Genomic DNA, 17,366 nt, shown 5'->3' with positions numbered 1-17,366 from the left:
AGAAGTGAAACAAATCATTAAAAAACCTTCCCCCCCAACCCTCCCTTCTTCCTGGGCCTAATTTTATTCCAGATTCTCTACCTTCTCCCTGACAGTTCTTCACAAAGTGCTCCAGCGTGGATCCCCCACAGGGTCACAAGTCCTGCCAGCAAACCTGCCCCCGCATGGGCTCCTCCCTCTACAGGTCCACAGGTCCTGCCAGGAGCCTGCTACAGCATGGGCTTCTCATGGGCTCACAGCCTCTTTCAGCATCTACCTGTTCCAGCATGTGGCCCTCCACGGGCTGCAGGTGGATCTCTGCTCCCTCGTGGACCTCCATGGCCTGAAGGGACACAACCTGCCTCACCATGTTCTTCGCCACAGGCTGCAGGGAAATCCCTGCTCCAGCATTTGGAACACCTCATCCCCTTCCTTCTTTACCAACCTTGCTGTCAGCAGAGTTGATTCTCTCAGATATTCTCTCTCCTGTCTTCTCTAACTGCAATTGCTTCTGAACAATAACTTCTTTCCCCTTCTGAAATATCTCGGAGGCACTACCACCATTTCTGATGGGCTCAGCCGTGCCTAGCAGCAGGTCCATCTTGTATCCAGCTGGCTTTGTCTTTGTTGGATATAGGAGAAGGTTCTGGCAGCTTCCCACAAAAGACAGCCCTTTAGTTTTCCCCCCCCCCTCCTTATCAAAACGTTCCGATGCAAACCCAATACAAGCAACTTCCCAGCCTTCTGTCTCTCAGATCTTTTGTTCTACTTCAGCTGTCACCAGTCTAAAGCAGCATTTGGCTTTTGCTTGCTCTTGAACCCACTGTTGGAGTTCTCTTTATTCCATTCTAGTGGGCTCTTAAGTTAGAAGTTTTTTACTTCCTTAATTTGACAAAAGTACTCCAAGTGCTATGCAGCTTCTGTGTCATTTAATATTTTGACCTTGTCATTTGTGGGAATGCAATCAGATCAGAACAAAAATTTCGGTCAAATAACTCTAAAAACCTTGTAATCTCAGAAACCTGCTTTTGAGGCTACAGGAGTGAATGCTTTTATTGATATTCAGCACTCTTTGTTATGCTGAGTCTCAAGTAATGCCCACGTTTTCAGCATCTACTACCTGCCCTCTTGGATGCCAAACACTCCAGCACAGGCAGGGAGATTGTGATAGCTGACAGCACCCACTCATGGTGTGTTTTAAATGTCTTAAATCCAAGAGAACTACTGAGCACTAGGTTCTTGTCCTGTAGTCTTGATCTACTCTTGGGCTGGAGAAACTCCAGGTACCATGCTGTCACCAGAGAACTAATGTAAGTACACATGTTTTTGTCACCAGACTCTCCCTGGACTGTGCTGCTTTGTCCATGGCTTCCCCTTGCTGGGGTGGTGCCCTGGCTTCTGGGTTGCAGGTTGATGGAGATGGGAAAGCCTCAGCTATGAGCAAAGAAGACAGAGGGACAAGAAGCTAGGAGATGTGAGGAAAAGTAGTAGGATTGCTGAGTGTTGAATATGGGAAAGCCTCGTCCCGCATCTAACCTCTAGGTATCTCTTGGGTCACCCTTGGGTCTGGTTCAGGTCGTCTGGAAGACGGAATTAAATCTGTACACAGTTTCTGCTTACTGTGTCATAAGGATTGTCAAAACCAGAATCATAAGCATTGGTTTTAAGAATGGTGTAGCTGAGGTGAAAACATTAGCTGCATCATTGAAACAAATCTCCCCAATGATACCTGCATGTTGTCCCTGTAGAGGATCCTTTTGAAATGTGTTACAGTGGGTTATTTAAGGGACTGCTCTTGAGGAGTGCAAGAGGCCTTCACAAAGATACTTCTGTAACAGCAGAACATATATACACAGCCATAGCAAGCTGTCAGAGGTTACACCAGTACTTTCTGGAAGAGAATTAAGGCAAAACAGGGACACACCAAGTTTTTGGAAGAATTGTAATAAAAGCTCTGATTCTCCATTTGAGCTGTGGTGTATGAGCCTGGCAGCGACTGCTTCTCCCCACCTACATCTTGTCTTGGCTGTGTCCAGGGTGACTGATAGAGGAGGCTATGATCGGAATGGTTTTAATTTAAAAACAAAAAAGTCTTAGGAGTGGCAAACAAACCTTCTGTAAGTCCATAATCAGCAATTATATGATAAGTAAAATGAGGATATGGTAAAGAGCATTACAGAAACTTCATTCACCAATAAATAGCAATTTTACGCAAACTGTGGCTGCAGCCTCTTACTGGGTTGTGCTACTACCCTTCTTCCATTTCTCTTCCAAGCAGAGAGAAAGTTCGTGTGTGTAGGAAGGGTAGGTGCACTCTCTTTACTTCCCATAGATGCTCTTTCAGCATTTTAAAATGAGATTTCAATTCTGCAGAGCACTGAGTAACCTGCTGCAGACCCTACGGAGCTTAGGACCCTGGTTTGAGAACCACTGTCTTGGATTTTAAATGTGAAATCAAGACAGCATCTGTTTGCATTTAGTCTGCCATTTAAATGAACATGGGTTTGGGTGTGGAAACCTAATTAGTCTGAGACGGCACTCCTTTTTCTCATATGAAATAAAAATCATCATCAACTGAATAGATCTGTAACAAATCTGTAACCTCCCTCATTTTGGGAGGTTTAACCATTGCCAGTGTAAATTAAAAGTGTTGTCACATGCTTTCCCAGGACAGAATTTCAGTATATTGGTGCACTTTCATACCTGCTGCCTATATGGTAGGAACACTCAGTGCTAATCTGATGGCAGGTAGCCATTAGCCATCAAATTCCTCTCTCTGCGTTTCTCCCAGGAGCCTGCTCAGTTTATTTCCCTGCTTCCTAATGAAGGATTTCTTTGCCAGAAAACTTGTGGAAATATTTTTCGTGTATTTCTTCATACTTTTCCCAATAGAGAGTATCTTTCAATTTCAGCTCTTTTCCTCTGTCATGTTGACTCCAATGCTGTCCTTTCTGGATTTCCTGCATGCTTTGTTTTTCCAAGTTTCTGTTTTCAGTTTGTGATCATTCTTTTGCACTGATGGAGCATCTGCCCATGATTTGCATTTCTCTATTGTGACAAGCCTTTTTATTACAGTGAGGCTTTAAGTCAGTGATGAATTCTACTTTAGTCTGTTATTCTCAAAGATGACTTCTAGTCATTTAATTTCAATCCCTGAATGAGCAGCCTGGGCTCTTGATACAGCAAATAAACCCTCCACAGGGAAGTCCAGAGTACTCTCCTGATCATGGATCAGACTGTCCTAAGCTGATCAGGGCCGGGAAAAGGTATATCCTTAGGAAGGACCTTCTTTGTCTATCCCGTTGTGCTATTAACAGTTCTTCTGTCTCACATGTAAATATTAAAAGGCTCAATCATGGTTTCTCTGTTTTCCAAGTTTATAACAAGGTCAGAGCATATGAGCAGCGGATTGGTAAATCTAGGAGTGGCATGGAAGAAGCCTGTGATTACCAATCCAGTGCTACAGAAAAATCTCATGGAGAACTTTTTTTGTCAACACAGTCTCCACAGAAGAGTCCTGAGAAGGCTGAATTGCTCACAACATAGCTGAGTTTTCAAGCTTCTTTATCAGATCCCAGAGTGAAGGCATAGTCTGCATAGGGTCAACTCTGGCCTTCCACCCTTCTTAAGATATAAATGATGCTGGGACTACAGCATCAGTTTCTGTGCTGAAATCCCTCAATGGGATCCCTCAGGGATCTCTAAGAGGGAGTTCCTTGAGCTGTTATGCAAAGTCCCCTTCTTTGGCCTATCAGAGAGGAAAGGATCTGTTCCAGGCGGAGGATATGACAAAGAGACAGAGAACACTGTCTTTAAAAAACAAAAACAAACAAACAAATAATAATAATAAAAAAAACCAACCAAAGGCCAAAGAACTCCTCTATTTCCCAGTTACTGTAACAATGCTGATCTCAGGGTCTAGCATATGGTTTAGCTATTAATTCAGCTTCTGTTTAATTGAGATCTTTGAAACAAGATTGCTCCATGATGTGCAGTGCACGTTCATAAAGTCAATCACTAAATATTTTGCCTTTTCCTTGCCTATATAATGACAGTAAAGTTGTCAGGAGGCCGTTACCACCTGAACCTTTTTGTTGTTTGTCTTCTGACCGTTAACATTACCATATGGGGTGAATTCTCAGATCTTGTAAGGCTTTGTTGGGCTGGTGTAGAAATTTTCATTTAACATTCATGGCAAAATCTGTCCACTGTTGGCTTCCATAAACTATTACTGGTTTGTTTACAAGATTGGCTTATAAAAATATACATACAGAATGAATGAAAACTTGTTTCCTTACTATAAGTGATCTTAACAAAGAGCTTTCCGGACTTGAAAGGCAAGACAAGCAAGCATTGTGCTATGATTTAGGTTGCTGCAGTAGGAAATCTTTAAAAACAGCTCACAGAGATCTTCTTTCTGAAATGGCTGCATTGACCTTTAATAAAGTGGTAGTCAAAATTTTGGGATGGGGATTGTTTGGGTAGGTTTTTTTTAGTTCATGAGGTTGTTCCTGCCTGTAGCTTGAGAGTCGCTTCCTTTTGCTGTTGAAGGCTGAGGTTGGAAAGGAAGACTTACTGCAATCTATTTCAAGAATAGTCTGAGGAGGAGGAAATTCCCTTCTTGTTCCTAATAACTGGTGCAGAACGCTGTGCTGAAGGAGGAGAAAAGTTCAGTAAGTTAAAACATTTATATGAAGTTTTGATTTCATACATCTTGTTTCTATCTAGAAATTTAACTTTATTGTGAACATAGTATGTTTTATCTTCTTTGTTAAGGAGGGGGGGATCTGCGTGTATTGTGTGTAGATTTGAAATCAGTAGATATTAGTTTGATGATATAGCAGTGGTGAAATGTTCAGTTAGAAAAGAAAACAATAGCAGATCAGCTACTGCTGGTATGACAAAGCACCAGTCTAAACTGCTGGGGTACTTCTGAGAAACATGAGCAGTGCATTTCATTTATCCAGGAGCTTGGATTAAGACAGGGAGATAATTTTGCCCATCCATGCATCTTTAATGTTCTTATCTTTTCAGATGTTTCAGATTGCTTTAGGGTACTTCCATCAACAATTTAGAATCAAGGGTTCTGTTTAAATATCAATAGTAGGGCAATCCAAACCTCCTTCAAGGCAGAGTTGGATATCCTAGGTGAGCAGAGTAGAATAAAAATGTTTGTCTAGATACATTTCTCTTTTGCTTTAATTGAAAATGGAGTGTTCAAGGAATAGCTAATTCTGTACTTCGTTCAGAAGCATGTGCTGCCATGCTGGGAGCAGACAGCACTGCAGGCTGTCGGCAGTGGCACAGGGTATGGGGGCAAGATGGAAGCCCCTTCCTCCACCATTCCATGATGAAAGTGCTCCTGTTGCAGTGGGGGATGTGTGCTGAAGCAAAGTGGGACCTCCTGAAATCCCCTTGCCCTCTGCTCTTCCCCCACAGGGCTGACTCAGGGAGGAGGCAGCTTGGGTGCAGCAGGGCAAAGCCCAGGATCTCAGACAGATGTGGCACTGCCTGTGCCTCCCTGCCTGCTCCTCGACTGTCAGTAGAAAATTTGTCTTCATTCCAGTGACTGGGATTCCACTGCTGCTTATGGGCCCCTTGTAAGGGCCAAAGAGGCTCTGCATACCAAAAGCATTAAACTGTTAAAAGAATCACATTTGTTCTCCTTTTGCCACACTTAGGAACTGAGGTTTGGTAAGCAAATTCTTAAATTTTTATGCAGCAGAATTCAAACAAAGTAATTCATTAAAAAAAAAAAAAAAACAGCAACAACAAAACCAACACACAAAACTGGAGATTGAAGAAACATCTTCCACCAGATAATCTATCAAGTATTCTCTGCAACCCCTTTCAAGCCAAACATGTTGCTGCAGGTGTGAAGGTAATTTGCTTATGAAGCTGCTTGTTTACCCAGGTGAGCCACCCTCACACACTGTCCCTGCCACGTACGTGCTAGCCTTTGAGAAGAGACACATTCCATCGTTGAGTGTCTCATCCCATCCCATATTCTCTTTTGGGACTTGGCCAGGTAGGTCTTTTATCTTCTGCAGACAGTGTCACCTGCTTTGAATTTCTGAAAGATCTCTGTCAGGTATGCATGAAACTATTAATGTTCATAATTTCTGCCATGAATCTTTAAGAAGATTATTGCTCTTTTAAATGAAAATTGAGAATTTAACTGAGAGATAATTTCTGCAATCCATTTTAAAGTATGATTTATTATATCACAGGTAATAGCCTGAAACCCATAGCAGAATTCTTTGGACCGTTATACTGCACACTGTACAGGAAATTCTTATGCATCTGGGTACAGCTTATAATTTAATTGATGATGAGCACTATATAGAGGGAGAGATATGCTGTGAAACATGCAAGTGTAGCTTTAGGTGTTTGTACATACAGGTGGATATATGGGATAGTTCAAAGTTAAATAATGAATAAATTAAGCATGTCAGATTGTCTTCCAGCCTATCTAAGTGAATTCATGCAATTTTTTCTTAGTGTCAAATAACTAAAGTTTGTGGCATTCTTTTATTTTTCTGGCATCACTTTATTTTGCTGTAACTTTGGGCCTTTGTATTTCTTGCAAGTGAAGGCTCACATTTCAACTTTTAAACTTTAGACAAATTTCAGGAATTCATGTCATACTTTCATTTTTATCCTGCCATTGGAAATACAGAAAAAAAAGTGATAATTTGTCTATAAAACATCTTGGGGGATTTTAGTGTGTTTCAGGTATTCAGAAATTTTAGAATTCTCTCTTCCTTTAAATAGAATTGCCTCCATTGTCATTCCAAGTGCTGAGAAATGGCATTGTAAGGCAATTCTTTTTGTACTCGCAAACAAACTTCCATATGACAGTACTTTGAAAGTGTTTGTTAAATTGTGCTACATCTGTGTCTGATGTTAAAAGCATTAAAAAACAGACAAAAAACAAGATGCCCTCAAAATGCAGACTACGTATACATATTCAAAACTGCCTATCTGTAATTTAAATAGCCCCGCTAAGCTTTCTCCATGAGCTTTACTGTTTTATAGACTTTCTCTGCCAAATTTATTTTTTTGTATAGTTTCTTTGTCTGGGCAGAGACAGTCATGCTCTTTCATGCTCTGACTGGAGCTATTTTGATATCACCTGGTCTGCAGGGTGACATGGCAAAATACTTGTGCTGCTTTTCTGCGGCATCCGAAGCACCCAGTGCCCCACTCCTTGGCACCTCCTTTTATCAGCCCTGGCCAAGTCTGGCACAGGCAGGGCTGCAGAGGTGTGGTGGCACTGCAGAAAGAATCACTGCAACCAAAGCCCACCTGTCTGTGGTGCAAAAAACATTGGGTTTAATTTAGTTTTGGATTTAGTTTGGATGGGGTAAGATGCTGCTGTGCTCTGTGAGCTGGATCTGCTAAATGTCTTTGGAGAGAAGGCTGATCCCATCACTACCGGGTGCCGTAGCAGCAGAAACCAAGACCTGGCACCCAGATTTAGTGGTGGTAGGAGTGTGAGGTACGTGACACCGTGAATGGACTTGCACTGAGTTTGTGTCAGGGTGGCAGAAGCTGTTATGGCCCAACAGCTGCGTATCGGTAAATTAAGTCAGAGGCAGGCTGAGAGATACTAGGTCAGCAGAGCAATAGAGGTTTGAAACTTATATAAGGTTCATTAAAAGAGAAACGTAATAATCTAATTGCATTTTGATTTTTCAACTAATATGTGTTTAGAACTATTATATTATGTGTAATTAAGCTGTGGTGTTTTTTAGGACATAGGCTGTGTATGTGTATAAAATAGAACTTAAAATACATTAATGAAGTTATATATATCTGGGAAGCCTCTTGTGCAGACATTATGAAACTACATTAAATTTTGCCTTGGCAGTTTAGCTTTACCCAAAAAACTTAATGTATTGGGTTTTAAGGGGCTTTAAGTGAAAGGCAACAGAATTTTTAGGTCATAATTTTGCAGCAAATTGTGATTTTCATAGATTGGTGAGGTTCAGCACAGTCAGTAGAAATTTATCCATCACTGAAAACTATGTGAAAAAGAGTTTTACTTACTGCTTGGATTGAAATTGATTCTCTTTTTATTTCTGTGTTTATTGATTAATTTAAAGTATAGGAATAAAAATTACTAGGTTATATTACAATGGCTAAATCTTGACAATAGTTTTGTAGGAAACAGACCATGTAAATGCAAAATCAGAATGGTGTGTTCTCCTAAAGCGATACCATATGTTAGTTGATTAACAAGTTGTAGGGATATTAGAAGATCTTGGCTGCTGGTAAGGAGGAGCATATGCTTTCCAAGTCTTTTATCTAATATGTGTAAAGACTTTGCCAAGTCAAATTTAAGCAGGTTTTTTTCCTTCTTTTTTTGGAGGGGTGATATATCAGCTATATATTCCTTGGGTGTTTTTCTTTCCATAGGCAACACTAACGCATTATTGGGATCTAAATCTAATCCCATCCCTATGAAGAACATGCAGTAAATTAAGAAGTAATGCAGAATGTCTCGTGTCCAGATACTTTATATGAGCAGTTCAAAATTCCTTCAGCATCACAGCTTGTATTTGGTGTAACAGTTTATGTTTTGTTTTGGTTTTATCTTCAACCAGACATCAACTCAAGTAACTAAAGAGCAATTGTAAAAGTTTAGTTCCTTCAGAACTCAGCAGTTAACACTGATGGCATTTCAGTGAGTATGCAAACTGCCAAGTGTGTGTGCCTGTGTGCATCACCAATGTAACTACAAGAACAAGTGTCATGAGTTTTGCAGAGTAAACTGTACCTCCACTTAAGACCTATTTTGAGATCTTAGATAGAGTTTTAAGTGGTTATTCAATCTTATTATACTGGCTTGCTGCAGAATCTTGTGTGGTCTAAGCAGTTTTTGGGCTGTAGGGAGAGCCAACAGTCTGATGCTTCACCCTGGAAACAAACAAGGTTTTAGAGAAAGACTGGAGATTTTAAGTTGTTTCAGGCCTGTCAAAGAGAGCTCCTACCCATCTGTGCTCACAATCACAGTTTGTGGTTTCCAAAACAACACCTAAGAATAGCTTTAACTTTTCTTATCCAGGCCTGATAAAGTTTTTGGACTTCAGATGGGGACCTTACTGGCCAAAGGGAGCCTGTAGGACATGTATGTTCTTCTTTTGGGGCACATTTTGTTTCACTGATGATGAGAGAAAAATGGAAGTTTTAAAAAGAACTTCTTAAAAAAAAAAAAAAAAGTGGTTTGCGTGTTGTTAATGTCTCTGTTGTTGAAGTCTGATTTCTCTGTTCATCTGATTTCCCCATACTTTCATTAGATGACTGTAATTTCAAGCTGTGAAGGAAGTTTTGAAACAGACAATGGGTGGAGATCAATCTATTTTCTTGATGCTTTGGGACTTTCCATGGTAGGAAACTGTTTAGTTTTGCACAAATTGCCTGTATTTCATTGGCAGGACATTGAGCTTAGTCTGATGCCCACAAAGTGAAAAGCTAGGACAAGTCTTGAGACGAAGTAGCAAGACAGGAAGCAAATTCCCTCTCCTGCTGCTAGGCTGTGTTTTAAGGGACAGCAGCTTCAATGCCTGCAGGAGGTGAGTGCTTGCTTTCCTTGCAGGTGGTCACACTAGTGCTAAACAGCCTTCAGCTGCTGTAAACCCCCAGGGCAGCTCTCAGCCTCTCACTATCCGCTCTAGCCAGCTACCAACAGCTTTGAAAACTCTACCTTTTAACTATGCCTTCATCTTCACATACCTTTTCTTCATGTGTTTCCTGGGGCGGGGGGAGCTACATAGGGCAAAGTAAAATATGCTGTCAGCGAAATATGTTGGAAGATGACAAGCGCCAAGAGGTGAGAGAAGCAGCAGCTAAGCAGGCAGTTGTAGGGTGCATGTGTGTGTTTGCGTGAGAGAAGTGTTATCTTTTTTGTGTGGTGCCATGTGCTACACAGAGCCGAGATCCTGGCACAGCTCAGCAGAGCCCGGTATGGATGCTGCAATGTGTCTGCATGGATTCGGGTCAAAGTGCAGAAGAAGCGCTGTTTGCAACTCTGCTGGCACAGCCACAGCAGCCACTCATGAAGTGTTAGCGACAGAAGTTTTAAGAGCAGGCTTCATGCTTTGGTTTTCAAAGTCTGGACAGGAATCATACAGCAGCTCCATCTGGTATGAGATTGCAAACAGAAATGTAGTGCAAGGGAAAGACAGGCCGTCCTCAGCCTTGTAAAAGAGCATTTTATGGTGGTGAAACTCTCCCTAGAATATACTCTGTGTGAATTGGTTTGTTTCAAGAGAGAAGTGTTTAAGAAACTGACTGTCTATTCTGCTGGCAGCAAAACAGTATGACAAAAATTGTAGGGACAAAAATAGAAATAGGAAAGTCTTCATATAGACAATCTGGAACATGACTCTAAAATTTCGAATTAAATATATGCTTGGCTCTTGAGGAAAACAGTCTACATAGGAATCACTCACTGTCTAAAACATTGTGGAAATGTTAGAAAGAGTATTAGAAGATATTTCCATGTACAGAGAGTACAGTGTTTTTCCAAATAAAGAATTAATTTTATTTTATTCTCAGAACTATTTAAGGAAGTGTGATGCTATCCAAAAAGCTGTGTGTGTAGATGTTTCCAAGTGATCACTCCTACCTCCACTGGAGAGCTGCCCACTGAACAATAAGTGCTCTGCTGCCTACGAGAGTCTCCTCCTGTAACACTGGCCCTGTATGCACTGGGTGCTCAGTCTTATGTGTGTGCCGCTGTACAGACATGGAGAGACATCTCAGGAGACTAATTCATCCCATCCTAAAATAGATGTTGTCTAGACTGAGTGAGGTGAATTTCCCTCAGCAGGTTCCTCTTTCACCCCTGTGGTTTACTAGGTGGATACTAGGTGGGCACTTGCTTGTATTTTTGATGGCTAAGACTAGTGAGGTGTGGCAGGTTGGCTTCTCTTCAAAAGAAGGAAGCTCTGGGATTCTTTGTTGGTGCCTAAGGAGACATCCCATCAGCAAGAAAAGAGCACTCTGATTTTCTCTTATTTGCAGTGTCAGTATTGCAGATGGGTGTAAAACAGCTCTAGACCAGCCAGTGCTTCTGCCAGCCTACGGCCACCGTTGCAGGTCCATATGCAGAGGACAGATTTGGCTGCTCTTATCCAAACAACAGTATCCAAAGGTTGTTTATGCAAGATGTTGTGAACTTTGTGTGCGCCACATGCATGAAGCTTCTGTGATTATTTTTTTAACCATTTCAGATTTTCAGGGTCAAGAGTTACTGAGATATATCACTGTATACGGTGTCATATGTGTATCACTTGAAAAACAGTATTTAATCGTGCAAATAAAATGTTTATGAAGAGTCTGCTGCAACATATCCCAGTAGCTCCCTGTTACAGCAGTAGTTCCAAGTAGTTCCACTCCTCACTACTCTGATGTGTTTCTGCAGTTAACACAGAAGTACATAATCTCAGGTATGAAACTGCCACTGCTTTCCTGCATGCTTGATAATTCAGTAAGAACTGCCTTCTAAAGTACTTGAAAATCTAATGAGATTCTGGATAGGCCTCTTTCAAGTCAGCCAGTCATAACATTCTTTGAGAAATTGCTAGTAAAAAGTTTCTTACTGTGAATAGCTGCTTAATAAAAGGTGTATTATTATTTGCCCTTGAAAAATCTCCTAACTAAAGAAAAAAAAATAATCTCCCATTTTCTTGGAGTGAAAAAGCAGAGAGGTGCTCAGACTTCTGAATAAGGTAAGGAAATAGTAAAAGCAAATTTCTGAAGAACTACAGGTACAAAACATGCGATGCCTTCATGGTGAGATTTTGTGCAAAAGTGTGGGCAGATATTCAGATTTCATGCTTCTAAATGAGCAAATTACCAATGATCCAACTGCTACTGCATCCCAGTACTAGATTGTGGAGCACTGTGCGCTGATCTGCACGGCTTTGCCTGCCTGTGCCCTGGGTCCCATACCCCAGAAAGATGGGGGAGTGCAAGGGAGGCTTGGAACCATACTGCGCTTCAGTCTGAGTCATGGCACCTGAAGTCCTCCAGAGTGACCTCTCAGTAGTGGGGAATTAATGTGGAAGAAAAGATGGTCTTGGCCTCCCAAAGCTGTACACATCCCTTGTTCAAAAAGTTTAACAGTGTTCTGATGCTTGGTGTAAGCCAGAGCTTTGTATGCTCATGCCATGAAAGATTTACCCTGCATTGTCTGCCACCTCTGTGGAATAGCTGAAGCACCGCAAATTCATTCTCTGCCTTCTACTGCGTTAACTTTCCTGTGTAGACAAATGTTTAAGGCCATTTTTGCAACAGATGAGATATGACCTAATGTATTGTATGCCATTCATTTTCTCCACATCCATGCTTCAGGAGGAGATTTCTGTATGAAACTCACCACAGAGTAGAGTGTTGTGATTAGTCTGGGGTTGTTATTTTTCTGTTGTAATGTAAGTGCTTCTATTCCTTTATGTTTATCACATATGACAGTGTTACTGTGAATATTAGGGTAACTTATACCTTGTCAAGTGTAAGAGCAGTTGTAGGAGGCCCAACAACTTGTCTTGAATGGTGGTGGTTACCTAGGAAAGAATACAGGATCAAGGAGAGTATGTAATCATACTTCTGGTATATCCTCCCAGCTCCCAGAAATATATAATTAGGAGATTACTTGAAGGAAACCGAGGATTATGACTTTTTTTATTTAACAGTGCTCAATGGAATTTTTTTCATTAACTTGTTGGTTTTACTTCTTAAACTCTTAAACACGATAAATAACTGCAGCGTTCTACAGAAAGAAGTTCCCCAGTTTACCAACACTTCCATGATGCTCTGTAAAATTATTATTCACAGATATGTATTTTGGAATCATTAGCCTACTTCTTTCATTTGATGACCCTACAGTATGCGTTGAGAGAGACAATGAACAGTCTTTCTCTATTCAGCTTCTCTCTGTCACTCGTGTTTATAGACCTCAAACAAACGTTTGAGTCATCTGTTTCCATAATGGAGAGTCCTGCATAATTTAGTCATTCCTTGTACAGAAACTGTTCCATAACTTTGATCATCCATGCTGCCTTTTTCTTAACATTTTTATTTCTGCTGTATTTTCTTTGACCTGGAGTACTTTAAAATTGCATGCAAAATTCAAAATGTGGGTGGGTTGTGTATTCGTGTAGTACCATAATGATGTTATCTGTCCTGTTCGCTGTTCTTTTCCCAGCATTTTCTAACATCTATTTGGTTTTTTAATCACTAACGAGCATCAAACTGAAATTTTCAGAAAATGGTTATAACATCAGACTCTCTTTTTGAGCAGTAATAGTCTGTTCAATGTCAGTGTGCATCACTTTACATCTACATGGGATTTTATCTGTCAGTTTATTGTGTAGTCAGTGAATCTTGTGAAGTCTCTTCTTTGTAATCAGCCCTTCTCTTCACTGACTATCAGAATGTACTCAGCAAGCTCTGCCACCTCACTTAAATGCTCTTTTCCAGCTCACTAATGTTGAGAGCTGTCTGGACCAGTCTACTCTCTGTGATGCCCTTGGTAACCTCCATCTCCAGGGAAATTTGGCTTTCATTCCTGCAGGGAACTCCTATCTTTATTTAGTTTTCTAATTGATAGGAAGATCTCTGTTTCTTTACCAAGGGATGTTGCTACGTGCCCTGAGGAAACCCAAGGGAGCCATATCTGCTGGCTATCACATGTCTCTTCTCTCACTGGGTTGGGAAATAGAAATGGAGTTCTTGCTTCTGCTTTTCTTGACCCATATGATCTTGTGTGTTTCAAGTTCTCTCTACAACATTAAATTATTAATTTCACAGTACCACAGTGGGGGTCACTAATTGCCTAACATGTTTTCCACATGGAACCTGTCAAGAGCCATATCGGGTAGTGACATATGCTGCTTTCTGAAGTTGGGGGGAAATGTTTATGGTTCTTATTTTAGCTCCATCAGCAAAAGAAAGTTATGAGCGATAGTGTCTCTGTGGCTAAATTTGTGGTTTATTGAAACTGTGGCAGAGCCCACAAGATGAAGAGAGAAAATAATGTCTGATTTTAAATTTCAGCTGTTGGCTGCAGCTGCATCTTTCAGAAAGCTTTTCAGCCTGGCTCCTGCCCCATTTTTTCCTAGCTTCCTTTTACTGCAATGAATTGCAACATTAACTTAGGTTTTTTAGTACACAGGAAATTTAGACTTTAAATGTCATGGCTTTGAGCGTAGGTATTATTATATGTACATTATTCAAGAAGGGAATGAGGGAACAAAATTTTTTAATTCATTTTTTGAAGTCTGAATATGTAGCAATCTATGAGATGTTTTAAAATAAACAGAAAGAGAATTGTTTGAGTTTTCTGCCAGGGACTGAGTTTTTGTGTAAATGTTTAATTGAGATGTCATTCCCCCAATAAACTAATAGCCTCAAAATTCACAGTTACTTATCATGTATCAATAAAGTTGTATATTCTTGCAACTGGTGACAACTATTGCAAGATATGCAATATATGGAGGGGAATTAGTCTTTTAACCTAAAAAGAATCTCTGTGGCATGGCAGACCCATGCTGATGAAGACAGCTGAGGAACTGGAAATATGCTACCTTTCATAATCGAGGCTTTATTCACATCTTGGAAACACTCCTGAGATTTACATGGAGCTATGAAGAAAAGGTATTTAGTGATGATTTGCAAAACATTGCCACAGTCTTAATGTCTGTGACTAAAATCAAGTACAGTGTAAGACCGTGTTGAAAAGGACCTCACGCTACCCAGGAGGCCTGGGGTGGCCTTGTCCTCGAGAGGAGTATTTCTCAGACTCCAAAAACTGGAAGACCACCCAGTCTTTTCCTTGCAGGATGGGGAAAACAAACAAATTACCTTATTTGATGGCTGGGAAAAGAAAGTGATTGATAATTACTGCCTGCAGCATTTTACCCCCTAACTGTGGTGTTCAGCCTGTGTTTTCTGGCTGCATTTAGGCACTTCTAACTTTAGAAAGAAGACTCTGTGCAAAAAAGCAGACTAAAAGCATTAAATTAATACTACTCATGGGCTGCAAACTCATCCTTCACTTACCTCTTTGCCCTCTTCCAAGGGCACCCCTCCATTACTCTCTGTTGTGAGAGAGGATTTATAGGAGCTTATAAAACTGAAATAGGGGCATGTAAGTAATATTGTATCTTGTCTCAAAGAGATTTTGATACTTTTCTCCTTCTAGCACTTTGCCCAGAATTTCCTCCAGCTGGTGAAAGGACTTAAATATTGTTCCAGCTGCAGTCTTGAAGTTCTATCTTTTAATGGCACTTCTAGAGCAAAAAAGCAAAAGAGGAGGAAAAAAAAAAAAGTGGGAATTCATCACTATATGTTAATTATGAAAGATTAAAGCAATAGTATGAAAATCACAAATAAAATTAAATAAATAACTTTTATTTAAAAGTGTTACACTTTTGCAGATGAGCCTTGAAAATCAGAGTATTGGAGTATATGCATATGCAGTAAAAGCTGTCTGTGTTGCCAATTAGTATTTAATAACCTTTTCCTCTGGAGTGAAGTAAACCTGTCATTTTCACCACTTACTGCCTGTTCCCTACCGTCAGGTATGCTGCATGTACTGTTGTGGGGCATATTTATATATCTCAGTGCAGACTTGCAGTTTGTAAAGGGACATAAACAGGGTAATTTTATGTCATCAGTGGAATGCTCATGTAGGTCATCCCATTGTTTGAAAAGTTTTTGTAAGATATACAAAATAATTGGAATTAAATTGTCTTGGGTTATGTATTTATTCATGGGAGAGACAGAGGCTCTATCTCTGAATAAGCTTAAACTTTTGTGACACCTTTCTATGCTGACATTTCTTATTCTAGTCTTCACCCCAGGCAGTTCTGTGTGCTTCTTGGAGCCTGATGACACAGAGCATTGTTACTTTTTCTCCCTTTTTATCTTCTTGTACAGGAGCAGACTTCCCCTTGTAGGAGGAATATGACGCCAGACTCATGACACTGCATCTCACTTGGTGTTTGGACATTTTACCCTTGCAAAACCTGAAACATTCTCTCCCTTTTCAGGAGGAGGCTGCTGTGGCCACAAACTCCCCATCCCGGCTGGGGAGAGTGCCACAGCCTCAGTCCCCTTTCACTGGGAGCTTTGTGCTGTTGTGCAGCATCCAGCTGTACCAGTGTTTTCATAGGTAAATTTAGGTCATGTACCCCTTTATTACTGTTAGTACATTAAGTTCAGAAGAATGGGCTCTGACAATCCTGCTAGCTGTACTGCAAGAAGATGGGAATACTGGAGAGAAAGCAAAAAGAGGCAAAGAATGTTTTCCAAGATGAAAATAGAGAATGAGAGATAATGCAGTCTTCAAGAGCTCAGCAGATGTGTGTGACCGAGGAGGAGGCTGTGAGGTGGCTTTCTCACCAAGAACATGTCCTACAGCACCAGTGGGTCTGACTGACAAAGGGGGAATAAATCCTTGGAAACTGAAGTTAAGTAAACTTTACCCTGAAGAAGTAGGATACAGTTTGTTATCACTGATGATAATTAAACATTAGTTAGTTAACTGTAACACAGTCTTTGAAATTAGAATAGATATATTTGCAAAGCCATTTGAGCCCAGGTACAGCAAGGTACCCTGTATTTATGGGGTGCTTGTTGCAGCGTGGAGGGTTGTGGCAGGCCTGCTGCTGCTGGACATGGTATGCCTGAGTCAGCAGCTCCAGCAGTCCCATCCATGGGCCTGTGTGCTGAAATAGCCTCAAGTAACACGCTTGTAGAAAGGGCAACTCTGTATTAAAGACAGTGATTATAATCTACTGCAGTGCTTGCACCTCTCAGCTGGTAATGTGCATTGTTCAGGGGTATTTGTTGCCTTCCATGTATGTATATTAGGACAGGTATGTTTTGGGGTGTTTTTCTTTTTCCTTTCAGTTTTTTTCCCTGTGTGAGACTGACTGTGCTGGAGACAGTGGCTGTGTGCATCACAGCTTTGGTTAGGATGGTTTTGGGTTTTTTTAAGGTGGATGTCTGATCTGGGAGATTAAAGTCAGAGGAAAGAACTTTGCTCAGAATTAAGCTCTCTCAGTTGGGAGTTTGATGTCCTACACTTCCTTATGCTAATCATCTGGGCAGATCTCATTGGGTGTGTGGTGGGGTTTGAAACAAATGCTAGTGTGTATGCAGCATTGGTCTCCTGAGATCGGTAATGTCTTCTTCATCTCATTTAAGTGTTTGGCCTTTTTGTGAGGACCCCACATCAAATCTAATGGCTTGTGATAGATGGGAAGTCAGACAAGATAATCAAATGGTCCCTGTTGCCCTAAAGCTATGAAATCCTAAATACTGAAGAGTGAATTAATAAGTGTGCATCCCAGCAGAAGAGACTGGGCAGGCCT

At 40.8% G+C, this 17,366-nt stretch overlaps 1 protein-coding gene across 12 annotated transcripts in view; it reads left to right on the top strand.

The window, feature by feature from the left end:
* The window catches only part of KIAA1217 (KIAA1217 ortholog), a 355,614-nt gene that overhangs the window by 152,467 nt on the left and 185,781 nt on the right, over positions 1–17,366 (top strand). Inside the window, exon 1 of one of the 12 annotated variants that reach the window (XM_027894502.1) lies at positions 4,634–4,652. The exons of the other annotated variants lie outside the window; for them this stretch is intronic. The gene's annotated coding sequence lies outside the window, so the exon portion shown is untranslated. Of the gene's footprint in view, positions 1–4,633; positions 4,653–17,366 lie in introns of those variants that run through there. 12 annotated transcript variants of the gene reach the window in all.

This window comes from Empidonax traillii, unplaced genomic scaffold (assembly GCF_003031625.1).
Source record: "Empidonax traillii isolate 1590-97213 ecotype Southwest subspecies unplaced genomic scaffold, ASM303162v1 scaffold430:size563586, whole genome shotgun sequence".
In the NCBI taxonomy this organism is placed as follows: domain Eukaryota; kingdom Metazoa; phylum Chordata; class Aves; order Passeriformes; family Tyrannidae; genus Empidonax; species Empidonax traillii.
This window is presented reverse-complemented; position numbering and strand designations above follow the sequence as displayed.